We start from the raw sequence: 14,288 nt of genomic DNA on the forward strand, positions 1-14,288 counted from the left end.
AAAAACTCATACAGGTTTGGAAAAACTTGAGGATGATTATGACTAAATGATGACAGAATTTTCATTTTTGTGTAAACTATCCCTTTAAGATAATATACAGGTAAGATTATAAAGTAATTTAAACTCAAATTAGTCAACGTGAAATATTGATTTATTTGTTTGGTCGCCCTGTCTGGGTTTATTTTGTGATAATGACCGGCCGGCTATATCTTATCCCTTGTTTATAAGAAGTCATGGAATTTTCACCAGGGTACAGTGCAGTTGTTGAAAACCCATTACTAGGCACTCAGGCAGTCCATAATTAATAAATAATCTTGCAGTCTGGGAGAGAAGTGAGAGCTGTGATTGTTCTTGGGCACATCCTAAATGGAACTTGTACATAAAGACTGTGACCCGACTGACATTTCATATCCCTGTGCTTTGTCAGCCAGATCTGCTCTTCTGGGATGGACTCACAGCCTCTGCTGATTCATTAGATTCTCTCACCCCTTTTAGACCACATCTGTCTGCCTTTCCATCTTTTCCTCCTTTCGGTGGTTCTTATCACTGTCTTTCTATCTCTGTAATGTCTATTTTTGTACTCAATCTCTCCTGCGCCCATCCCTACCTCTCTCGCTTCCTCCTTTTTTGTATTCCCCCTATTTCCTGCCGTGGATGTGAGGTGGCTGCAGACCGCAGGCTTTCTCCTATGACATACAGTAGCTCATAGAGGAGATGTGAATTATTCAACAGGCCTGCAAAATGATCCAGTGTTGGAGCTTAAAGACATGCCAGATTAATTAGAGGACAAGACCTCCTCTGTCATACCACATATACTGAACTGCAGTGTTGAGGAGTCACTAGCTATATGTAGCAATGCTACTAACTGCATTTTTTAGTGTATGACAGTAGCTCAGCTGTTTAATCTTTGTAGCTTTTAAAGTAACAAGCCTAATTTTTTTTATTTTCAAAAAGGCAAGGCAAGCTACTCAAGCACAGGGCCCTTTTGTTTTTCTAAGGAATTTTTTTTTTTTCTGCCATTTTGGGGGGCCTTAAGGTGCTCAAAAATTCTTGAAAATTGGCACACACATTGGAATCTGCGGCCATTAGGATGACGCAAAGGATGGGACCCGGGCGTGGCAGTGGGGCTCGACAGCGCCCCCCCTTGAATGGTGTCTGAAAACTTGGTCCATATATCAAACATGCTTGCAGTAGTATGAAAACTCTGTACTCATATAGACCTCATCGGGCCGAACAACTTTCATGCTCTAAGTTATACGCCGGCTCAACAGGAAGTCCGCTATTATGGGTTGTTTGAAAAATGCACTCCTCCCAGGCGATTATTCCGATCACCACCAATCTTTCAGCATGAAGTCAAGACATTGATGATGTAAAATTGTAGGCGGATTTTTGATATCTCGAACAGTTTGGCCGTGGCGAGGCAACAAATTTATGGTGAGAAAAGGTAAACAGGAAATGTGTTATAACCTCTGCATACATTGATTGATGTTTATGAAACTTCAGCTGTGTGCTCATTGTAGGAAGCCGATCACATAGACGTGACTATTGTGAGTCAAAGTTATAGCACCATCAACTGGCAGCAGGAAGTGTGTTACCTTCAAAATGCTTTAAGATCATCCTCTAATTTTTACCGAATTTGCTTCAAACTTCATTAGAATAATGTCAAGACATAACGAATGAAGACCTGTAAAAAAATTTCTAATATTTTTCAAACACTGTTGCCATAGCAACAGATCGAACTTCAGTATTTGTATTGGATGGGTTTGAGACACTTAGTCGAGTTTCATGAAATTTGAAGCATGCTGAAATGTCAGAATTGTCATCCAGTAGACATGGGCAAAGCCTCAGAAACGGGCAGGAAGGAGGGCCTCTGAAGCGCCACCTTTTGAAAAAAGTGAAGGGTTAGTTTAACCTACAGTCACCAAACTCTGTACACACATTGTTCTAATTAAGTCAGACAACTTTCTAACTTACAGTCATTAGCTCTGACCAACCGGTAGTCAGATATTTTGGTTTTTCACCCTCTCTCTCCCTCTCTGAGTGAAGTGCGACACAGGAAACAGAAATACTGCAAAATAATAATAACGCAACTAAACAAGACGAAATAACATTATAACATTTCGTCTCATCTCGTTTTAGCATAGTTTTTATTTTGTAAACCACATTTAGTCTTGTTTTTATTCGTCAACAATATTACATTATATATTTAATTATAGTCATCATCACATGACCAGCATTTACCTTAAGTCTCGTCTCGTTTCCGTCACGTGATAAAGGTTCGTTGATGACGATATTTAGTCATAATTTTGTTGAAAAAAAGCAACACTAGTGGTGTATTCAAATAACTTTGACATAGTCCTTTTAAGTTTACCCCTTTTAAATGCCTATTGCCCGCTGTGCACAGTTGCCCTGAAGCCACTGGGTTGGCGGTGCAACCGGGCTTGGGCCCGCCATCGCTGCTTGCAGCTATATTTCAAACATGCTTTCCTAAAACATCCTGTCTATCCCTTATATGTAACATCGGAACATTTTTGGAAATAATTGCTTTGAATGGTTCATGCAAATTAATTGGTTAAAAAAAAAAAAGCAATTTGCTTAGTTTTGCTTTTTTTTTTTTTTTTTTTTGAAATAGTTGACTGCTGTTCATGACTGTTTGGAATTATTATATACTAGTGTTGTTGTTTTCATGGTTGACCCATGGCTTCATGGGGCTTATTGCTTTTATAAAACGGTTAGTCCATAAAAATTTTGATTTTAATATTTAGATGCAGTGGCACAGAAAAAAGTGTATGTCACAGATGTATGCTTATAGAGTCATTTACAACGGCTTAGAATGCGGCTCAACCGATTTATCCTAAAAAGGATAGTTCCTTTTATTAAACTATCCATTTTATAAACGGTAGCTATCAGTTGCATTAAACTGGCAGGTTAAATTCTGCAGCAATCAGATCAATACCAAGCAAAAGTTGCAGGCAAGGAAGGCTGAAGAAGACCTGGTGAAGTACATTCAAAGAGAACTTGGAGCGAGCCGGTGTTAAATGGGAAGAAGCTGAATCCCATGCAGCCAATTGCAACCTGTAGCACAGACGGACCTAAAGAAGAAGAAGATCAGTGTAATAAAACAGCTTTAAACTGAGTAGAAACCTTAGAGTGCTGCAGTGGTGATATACAGTGCTTCCGGAAAGTATTCACAGCACTTCACTTCTTCCACATCATGTTACAGCCTTATTCCAAAAGTGATTAAATGTATTGTTTTCCTCAAAATTCTACAAACAATACCCTGTAATGACAACTTGAAAGAAGTCTTTGCAAATTTATTAAAAATAAAAAACAAAAAATTCACAGCCTTTGCCATGACATTGCCATGACACTCAAAATTGAGCTCAGGTGCATCCTGTTTCCACTGATCATCCTTGAGATGTTTCTACAATTTGTAGTCCACCTGTGGTAAATTCATTTAACTGGACATGATTTAGAAAGGCACACGTCTATATACTGTATGGTCCCACAGTTAACAGTGCATTTCAGAGCACAAATCAAGCCATGAAGTCCAAGGAAATGTTTGTAGACCTCTGAGACAGGATTGTATTGAGGCACAGATCTGGGGAAGAATACAGAAAAATGTATGCAGCGTTGAAGGTCTCAATGAGCACAGTGGCCTCCATCATCAGTAAATGGAAGAAGTTTGGAACCACCAGGACTCTTCCTAGAGCCGGCCGCCTGGCCAAACTGAGCGATCGGGGGAGAAGGGCCTTAGTCTGGGAGGTGACCAAGAACTAGTCAGGATTGTACAGAGACATCCTTGATGAAAACCTGCTCCAGAGTGCTCTGGACCTCAGGCTGGGGTGAAGGTTCATCTTTCAATAGGACAACGAACCTAAGCACACAGCCAAGATAACAAAGGAGTGGCTATGGGACAATTCTGTGAATGTCCTTGAGTGGCCCAGCCAGAGCCCAGACTTGAACCTGACTGAACATCTCTGGAGAGATCTGAAAATGGCTGTCCACCGACGCTCTCCATCCAACCTGATGGAGCTTGAGAGGTCCTGCAAAGAAGAATGGGAGAAACTGAACCCAAAATGGGTGTGCCAAGCTTGTTGCATCATACTCAAAAAGACTTGAGGCTGTAATTTGTGGCAAAGGTGCTTCAGAAAAGTGTTGAGCAAAGGCTGCGAATACTTCTGTACTTTTTTTTAATTAATTTTTTTTTTTTTTTAAATAAATTTGCAAAGATTTCAAACAACCTTCTTTCACGTTGTCATTATTGGGTATTGTTTGTAGAATTTTGGGGAAAATAATTAAATTAATCCCTTTTGGAATAAGGCTGTAAAATAACAAAATGTGGAAAAAGTGAAGCGCTGTGAATATTTTCTGGACGCACTGTATTTTTCAGCATCACCCATTGTTGCCTTGCTAAAAACACAGTAGGATTTTTTTTAATTGGCTTTTGGATAATTGCAGAAGAGATCAACAAAAAAGTTAAAATTTTGTTTATCATGATATTCTTCACAAATGAACACAACTTATGAATTCGTACAATTGGCAGAAAGTACAAATTAAGCTTCAAACAACTCTTTCAATCTTTATTTAGAACATTTTCCCTGAACATTTGAGTTAGAATAGATTGAATGATTGATTATAAAAACAATGAGGCTGTAAAAGCAGACTAGCAAATAGATGAGTTTACCTGTTCAGCATAATGATGTCTGTAGTCCCATTTAGCCACTTAGCAAGAGCCTTTTTAAAGCAAGTAAAAGCTTTAAAAAAATTACTGATATATTTTGTCATAGAACAAAATGTGGAAATATCTTGAGCTTTTGTTCACCACAGACCTTATTTCAGGCATTTAACCAAAAACTCATTCAAAAAACAAATTGATTTAAGGATGATTGAATCGGCAGTGCTAAAATGCTAACTCGTTTCTGGATTTTGGCCTACAAAAATATGTCATCCTTGCAGCACACTATTGTTCTTAATTAATTTTGAATTATATAATCTGATCATTTTAAAATGTATTGCCCCCTTTTGGCTTATGTGTTTTTTTTTCCACATGGATTAAGCATGAACAAGTTTGTATATGATCACATTAGCATTTACAAAACCTTTGGAATACATTTTCTTGCCTATTCCATAATGTTTTTTAACTGAATGTAAAAGCAAAAAATGTAAATAAATAAATTCAGCAAACCCTTTGCATTCTGTCCCTGAAAAAAAAAAAAAGTGCATCTTATCAGACTTATAACGAATCCTTCAGCATTCCAGTACCCTTGTAATTTGGCCCCTCTTTGAGGTTCTTCAGACATTCTGCTGATCAGCGGCCATATATGCTAATCTTCTGTCCTTGGAAAGGTCATACTGTAGACACTCAGTCTCTCCCATCTTTATCCAGTCTCTGTTTTCATATTGTTGTTCTTAAACTCACAGATGCAAGAGCCAGTGCTCTCCTCTGAGTTTTGAAGTGTGACTTCTCCATGCAAATTGTAGGTTTGCTATGTATATTGCACACAAATGTTTGCTATTCAGCTGTTATCTCTTCCCGTTGCTGTGTAGAGCAGGTGGAAACCTTCTTGGTGCTGCGGTTCGGTGCTTTGTAAAGTGGGTAGGAGAGACCCCAGCCAGATGGCCTGGTTTTGGATATTCCTGGTTGACAGATCCTATGGCCGTCCAAACGTGCCCCCTTATCTCGTCCGGTTTGTACGTGCAGAGCTCCCTGGAGGTGGTAGAGCGGCCTGTTGTTCCAGCTCAGCGCTTAGGATAGAGTACACATAGCTTGGAGGAAGATAGCCAGGTGCAGTGGACACATGGATGAGTTCCATTCCTCCATTTCTTTATCTTCCCTCCACCCGTGAATCTCCACAACCTGTTACAGAGCGATGGCTCACTGTATGAGGCACGGGTCCGCACCATCTGTTTCTCCTCAGCTTATCTGTGTGAGATACACTACTCTGTTTATCGAGTGAGGCTTTTGCAGTTAATGCAAAAAAGCAGACTTTTTTTCAGGAAAGATTGGCTGATGCATTTAAAGGGCATCCTTGATGAAAACCTTTGAAGCCTTTGAAGAATTGTTTCCAGATACCATATATATGTATATGTGTGTGTATATATATATATATATATATATATATATATATATATATATATATATATATATATATATATATATATATATATATATATAATATATATATATATAATATGTATAAATAATATGTATATGTGTATAATTTTTTCCCCCTTCAACTAATAATAATAATAAAAAATCAGCTTATTACAATGATTTCTGATGGAATGGAATGAAAAACTCAAAACTGAAACTGAAAACTGAGCTTTACGTCACAGGAAAAAAAGTAAAATATGTTAAGATAGAAACGTTATTTTAAATAGTAATAATATTTAACAATATTACTGCTATTTGTACTGTATCATTGAACATAAGCATCTCCGTAGACTTCCGGCATCTGAGCCACTGAGGACACAGTCAATGAATTTCATTTATGAAGGAAATGGGCCTAGGAAATTAGGTCTTATATGTTTGCGCATATCATTCCGAACACTGCTACTGACAATTTCTGACATTTTGGCTGTACGAGATTCTCCAGTTTTGTTGTTAACGTAGTATATAAAGGAGGAGCTGTAAAGGCTCTGCAATTGTCTGCAAAGGGGGTGGAGAGCAGCAGATCGTTTGAATTTACACACGAAAACGGTGTGTTTTTGCTCACACCTAAATAGGTGCAAATTGGACATGCTATAATTATTATATTAATAAATATATGTGGGGTATTTTGAGCTGAAACTTCACAGACACATTCTGGTCACCAGAGACTTTTATTACATCTTGTAAAAAGGGGCATAATAGGTCCCCTTTAAGTTTTAAAGGTCAAGGTATCTTTATTAGTACCCGAAGGTAAATTTGTTGTGCAGACTCTAGAGTGTATACTCTATATGGTTTTAAATGTTATATTCATTGAATGTTTTGCCAATTACTAAAACAATATGCTGGTTTTCCAACAAGATGAGAATGAATGATTACCAAAATAATAATTTATTCATCAACAAAAAGTGGAGCTTGTTTACCAACTCTTATTTGTCCCTGATGATTATGACGGCACATAAAATGATCTAAAACATCCTCTGCAGGCACTTGATCGAAAACCATTCATGCACTTAATATTCTCCCTGTACAAAGCCCATTTTAACATCTACTATCTGTTTTATTTTTGCTTGGTTGTCCTCTGTACTATTATTGCTCATATTTTTCTGGCTAAAATGGAAATCTGAATCACCCTATTCTTAGTGTCTCCTTTGGTTTGCTTGCTTTTCCTCATTTGTACTTCTCTTTGGATAAAAGCATCTGCTAAATTAATAAATGCACCAATGTGAAATAGCTTGCGAAAAGTTAAATGTTACAAAATGTTATTCGGATGTTTTGTTATAAAAAATATCTGGATAGGAAAGCTCTATATAAACAGAAATCTCCTTTAGCATGGGCAGAACTTCAGAAAGTTTCCACCTGTCATTAAAGGTAAAACTTTGAGAAAATAGAAAAACTTTTGATGGGTTGGCAGAGAGAAAAGATACAATTTTCTCTCTGAAAATTATTCATCTTGCACTCTAGCAAGCATTCAAGAATTTAAAATAGAGTCAAATGCACATATGATCAATGTCCAGCAATATTACCTCATTTCACTGTGTTCAGTGCAGTTGAAACTGTCTATATGCAACACAGTGACAGAGGTCATCAATACAGGTGGGACTATAGAAATGATATTTCTTTTATTTCTCTGTCATAGAGCCTGACAGGGTAATTCTTGGTGAATAATGTCTGGCCCGCTTTTTACTTACAACTGCAGCCAAGCATCATTATCTACAAATGAATGTGAACTTTAGTGAGGCATTTCATCATGTAGCATTTTTTAGGGCTACTTTTTTATAGCTTTGTTTACATTTGTTTAGAATGCTGTTTATCATTAGTTTATGTAGTTAACTAATCGTAACAAAACCTTATTGTAAAGTGTCACCATTCAATCTTATCAAAGACTCCTAGTAGCTTGTAAAAGTGTGTTATTTTCAGAATACCAGAGGATTTTGATCTTTTGATTGAGTGCTAATGCTCAAAATCAATAAACACATCATGATAAGAAACTAGCTGTAGAGATTTGCAGTAAAAAAAAACTGCCATGCTTGCATAGCGACTATATGTTGTATGTTTATAGGTTAAAAATGTAATATCTATGACTCAAAGTGACATCTGGGGCAGAAACATCATTGTCAAAAAGCATAGCAGATCATCAAATGTTAATTGGATACATCACCAGTGATGCATAAGGGGTGGAAACGAGTGCTTTCCAACAACATAATGATCATGGTGAACTTCCTAAGCGCTCTGGGCATGAGCCAAAACGAGTCTATAAAAAGGTCAATTCATATGGAATAAATTGGTGCTGGACAACAGAACAAATGGCAAATTATGCAGTCTTTGCTCTGTATTGATTAAAGCATAATAGATCCAGCATGTATTCAAACACCCCCGTAACTGTGAAATAATGCTTTGTGGGTTACAATCTTGTTCTCTGCACAACTCATAAACCAGAAATTGGCCTGAAGTGCTGGGATGCAGAGCCTTGGTTCATAAAGCTTTAAAAATGATTTATCTGATCTAATAGGGCATAACTGTTGTATCTGATAATCATATAACGTGCTTGCCAGAGTCCTGTTGGCCAATATCATAAACAATAGTAATCTCTTTATTTAGTCGAAATAGAGGGTTAAATTTTATTTCGATAGTCCCCTTTAGACAATCTACTAACGAAAAGTAGGCTAACTTTGCAATTACAAGTTAGCTAACTATCATTAATTTGCAACTTCATGTCAACTTACTCTCGTTAGAGTAGTAGACCGTTAGGTTAGGATTAGGTGTTAGGGTTAGAATAATTTGACACCTAGTAGCAAAATTAGTCAGAATGTATTTTAGGTGACCATCAAAATAAAGTGTTAGCAGATATTAGGCAGACAGTTTACTAATCCTCTAGTGTAATGACTGCTAGTTGACACAGTTGCGAAATTACTTCTAGTTAGTAGAATGTCTAAAGTGGACTATAGAAAGTGTTACCAAATATAGTTCTATAATGACATGGGACACTCTGCATGTATTAATTAGCGTTTACTCAACATACACACACACACAAAAAAAAAAAAAGACAATATGTGATAAACAGTAAATTCTGTTTAATCACACTTAAATTGACTTCTATCATATCTAAACCTAGATGTTAATCTGTTACGAACAGATACTCAGGAACACAGAGGTACACATAGAATGTAGTTATTTGACAAACAGCAGTGGTTGACAGTAAAGCAGGTAAATGAACTGGTGACGTGAATGTGGTAGAACGGTAACTGGATACTGAAACAGTCCTTTTTCTTACAGGAGACGATGTCGTAGAGGGATGGATGATCGAAGAGAGTGAGCACACAAGGTGGAGGTGAGTAGACATACACAGATGTAGAAGCATGAAGACAAAGGGAATCCGCTGGAGTGGAAACTCTGTAGACAATAAAGGGAATAGTCCTTTGTATTAATGAGACCAGACAACTGAGTGAGGAGTGTAGTGTGCTTAAGAAGGCTGGTGATTAGTGAGCTGATGGGAAGCAGGGCTGATGGTGGAGTGATGGTGCGTTCAAGTCATGTCGGAAATACCAGTGGGAAGCTCGTAATTTTCTTTAAGCTCCGATCTGTACGAGTTGGGGGCGTGGCAGTGAGAATCATAGTGAAATACCACAATACTTACAGGTATTCAGCAGTGACATTATCAGGCTTTTCTATTTACAACAAAGTAAGCTGATTACCTGCAAAAATACGATAGCATCACAATATAAAAATGTCATATGTAACAAAAAAGTTTACAATGGCTTCATAAATTAATTAAAAAACATAAAAAAGCAACATACAACTAATGCACATTCTTTGCTCTACATTTTTTAGAAGCAGAAGTGTTGTTATTTTGTGTAATTAATTTAGAGAAGGCACACCGCCATCATACTCCGACGAAAGTGACTTGAACGCACCTACAGGCGTACACACGACTTCCCACCTCGTAAATACAAACTTCCCAGGAGGACTTGAACGCACCATGAGTGCAGGTGAGAACCAGGGAGGATGATGAGAAATTGAGTCTTTGGAAGCCAGGACAGACGGAGACTGTGACATAATCATCCATTTCGAGCCATAAAAAAAAAAAAAAAAACAACAACTTAAAACTCGATACTTGTCTTGTTAAATATCCAATAATACGTAAACATCATAAGCATAAGAATAAGATATTATGACTTATTTTCAGAAAATATATTTTAATTAGGTTTATTTTTGTCACTGGCATTATATTTCATTTTTATATCCTGTTTAAAATTAGAAGAAAAAAATGCTAAAAGGGTATGAAAAAGAATAATATTCTCAGAAAACATTCTCAGACTTTACACAGCTTTGCTTATCAAGTAAATGTTTCTTGTTTTAAAGATGTTTACATATTCTTTTTTTCTGTAAACAACAACAGATTAGTACTTTTTTTTTTTTTTTTGCTTGTGGTCATCAACACAAGCAAACTCAGATTGAGGGTTTTAGGGTTTCAGAAACTGAGTTTGAAATCACAATTTGCATATTTAGTAACATATTGATGTATTCTCCTGTGCTGGCATGGGTTTATAAATGATTTACGTTACAAATCTGGTGAAATGACACACATTGTGTTCCCAGATGAGCATTATAAGCAACCCAAACAGCATATGCAGAGATGGATTTTGCTAACCGAGCTGCCAAGACACGCTCCATGCATGTAAATGATAACACTACAACACTTCACTATGAAAGTGCGTCAGACTTTATATGCATTCCCCTTATTGGAAACCCAAACAAACAGCACATGCAGAGACTGAGTGGAGCAGCATTTACTTTGTTACTTTGTGTTTGAAACCAATTTGGAAATGGAAGATCAAGTCCCACATCGCATTGTGGGATACAGTATTCTGTGCAATCAGACCTTTGTGTACTACAAAACAGGTCTGATGTTTCAAAGCCGTGAGTGATGCCAAATGCCAAAAATATGTCATTTGTGTCCCATGCTGCAATGTGCTTTCTGAACAGCAGCTAAAAATACTACAGTAAAGTATTGTAGTCATTTTTAGGTCATCAGGTCCTCTTACAGTCAAATGCAGTTTGCCAAAATTTCTAATGACTCTCAGTCGAGAGCTGCTCTGGCATACGAGGACCTCAAACTGAGGCCAATTCAAAAGGACAACCCCAGTCTCTAACTTGCTCTCGTGGAACGAAAGAGATCTGCTGAGCCCTCAGGGTAACATACAATAGCGCTGGTCTGGAGTGCTCCTGCTGCTCCCTTCCCCACAATGCTTTGCTTTATCACGCCATGTTCAATGCAATTCCGACTGTACTGTCTGTCAGTGTGACTGACTCCTGGCAAATTGGTCTGCACCTATCGAGGCTGGGCACCGTTACCTGTGGAGGTGCATTTTAGCACCTTCCGTTGACCTATGGCATTACTTTCCTTTTTAATTAGAGGCAAGGAACAGCATGTCCTTCCCTTCGGTTTAAACTCCTGTTGAAGCTTGAAATGGTTGACTGACAGAGCCTGATGCTGGTGTGGAATGGGAGTTGTGTGTGTATGTGTGTGTGAGGGGAGCAACACAGGCTAAATGAGGAGCTGGTGCTCTCTTTGCCATGAACTCTTTAATATTTGATTTTTTTCAGGTTTCACAAAACGGAGGAGCTACTTTGTAACATGCCTACAGAGACTCTTGTCAGACAGGATTAGAGGAATAATTTATACTTGTTTTTTTTTGCTTCACTTCATCACTCTTTCTTCTCGTACCTCCCTCTAACTGTGCTCCCATGTGTAGGAGGAGGAAGGTCACCTCATTTAAAGTGGATTTGGCCTCACAGCAGTTGTGGATCAGGGGAAAGAGTGATAATCTTCCTCTCTGTCTCTCTGTCAGTGCTGCTCTGCACCAAAACTCTCCTGCAAGAGCAAATGACAGACCTTAAAGGTAGGGTAGACATGCTTTTCATATACACTTTTTGTTCTACAGGTTGAAACTCGCTTCACATCCTTAAAACAATCAATAATAGAAGTGGTCTAATTTAGTGTTGTCAAAAGTACCGACCACGATACCATGTCGGTACTGAAAGAGCGTCGTTGATGTGTATTTACCTGTTTTTGAAGCGTTGATCAATGTAGCCAATCACAGACATATCTGATGAGCATGTGAAGACATTTTCCAATCAGAGGTGTTTACGAATCCGCTCAACAGCGCTCAAAGTATCACATTTTTAAATGATCAATACCGACTTGGTATCGCGGTCAGGAATTTTGACAACACTAGTCTAAATATAAAAAATGATATATCTTCTGTGGAAGTCTCAGGACCAAAAAATGGGTCACCATGATTTTGCCAAGTAAGACATGTTCAGGATCCTGGAACAACATTCCAGTCTGAAAATTTAGTCTTAGCCCTATTCCACCCCTAAACCTAATCCTACCCATAGCTTATCCCTAAAATCAGAGGGGAAAGATAGGTGAAGAACACTGATGTAGAAGCACCTAACCCTGGTTGCAAGCCTAAACTTGACATAAATTGTAAACTTGTCCCTCAAATCTGATTGGTTGATTGAAATGTTGTTCCAGGATCAACAAATATGTTGATCCAGGAACATGTCTTACTAGGCAAAATCACGGTGACCGTATTTCCATACCTTCCATTTCCACATAATACATATACAGATTTGGTAACACTTTACAATAAGGTTCATTAGATAACATTAGTTAACTACATTAGTTAACATGAGCTAATAATGAACTGCACTTATACAGCATTTAGTAATCTTTGTTAATGTTAATTTCAACATTTACTAATACATTATTAAAATCTTGTTAACATTAGTTAATGCACTGTGAACTAACATGAACAAACATTAACGAATATTAATAATTACAGTAGCAAATGTATTGCTCATGGTTAGTTCATGTTAGTTAATACATTAACTAATATTTAAGTAAAGAACCTTATTGTAAAGTGTTACCACAGATTTTAACACAATTTTAATTCATTAATTGATCCGGCTGCCAAAAATTAAGACATTTCCTAAAATATGATAATAGACAACTACAAGCAAAAGTGTACGTTACATTCTGAACATTTGGTTTTGCTTGTGGACATTCATGGAAGTATTTCAGGAAGGAAGCTAGGAATGGATAAGAACAGGAAACCCTGTCATGAGCTGTCTATCACTTCAGTCAAAAAGCACTTTTAATTCAAACACAAAAGAACCACATAGTCATCAGTAGCCTTACTTAAGACCTTCAATCTGACAAGGCTGACAGACAGTCCTGGAGAAATAAATGGAATGACAGAGAAGATACTTTGAAAAGACAAGCGAAAGACAGAGGGATGATTTTCATCTTTGCATCCATTAAGCAGTCAGTCATGTGGACCGAAGAATGAGGCAAAGACATGCCATGAAATCTGCAAGATAGCTTAGCTACCATCTGTGTTTCTGGGATGCCTCCAGTTTGGCATCCTCTCATGTCAGAAGACATTCACTTATATGTTGAAAAACTTTATATCTTGCCCCGTTTTCTCTAAAGGAATAGTTCACCCAAAAATGTAAAATCATCATGTTAAGTAAAATGAAAACTACCAAAAGAGCTAACAATATATATATATATATATATATATATATTTATTTTTTTTTTTTTTTTTTTTTATTTTTTTTAACATATACTGCACATGTACTAGGCCTAAATTGCATGGTGTAGGACTATGAATACAAATTGTGAAATATCACTGTGTAAAAATAGCTTACAGGTGCAAAGGTTGATTTAATGTGTTTGGCACTGAGTGACTTGCTTCAGTTGTCTATAACAGAACTTTCTGAGAGCCCAGCTTAAATAAACTAATTCTGATTGCTGTGGACTTTACTTGAAATGTGCCTTTGGAAATATGCCAAAATAGCTCGATAAAGAGCATGTAGAACAAGCACACAATTAAGGGAAGCTGGTTTAGACAAAACAGAATCAAAGAAAGCTGAAGTTTCATTCATATACCATTTTTTTTTTTTTTTTTTTTTTTTTTTTTTTTTTTTAGGTAAGGATCAAGCATCTTACATAATTTAAGTATTTCACCAAAATAGTTTGTATTTTTGGTTTGTTTGTATATTTCAACACAAGTTCACCAGCATTCATGAATGTAATGACACAATCTCAATAAAACAATGGAATGCT

This window comes from Chanodichthys erythropterus, chromosome 2 (assembly GCF_024489055.1).
Source record: "Chanodichthys erythropterus isolate Z2021 chromosome 2, ASM2448905v1, whole genome shotgun sequence".
Taxonomy (NCBI): domain Eukaryota; kingdom Metazoa; phylum Chordata; class Actinopteri; order Cypriniformes; family Xenocyprididae; genus Chanodichthys; species Chanodichthys erythropterus.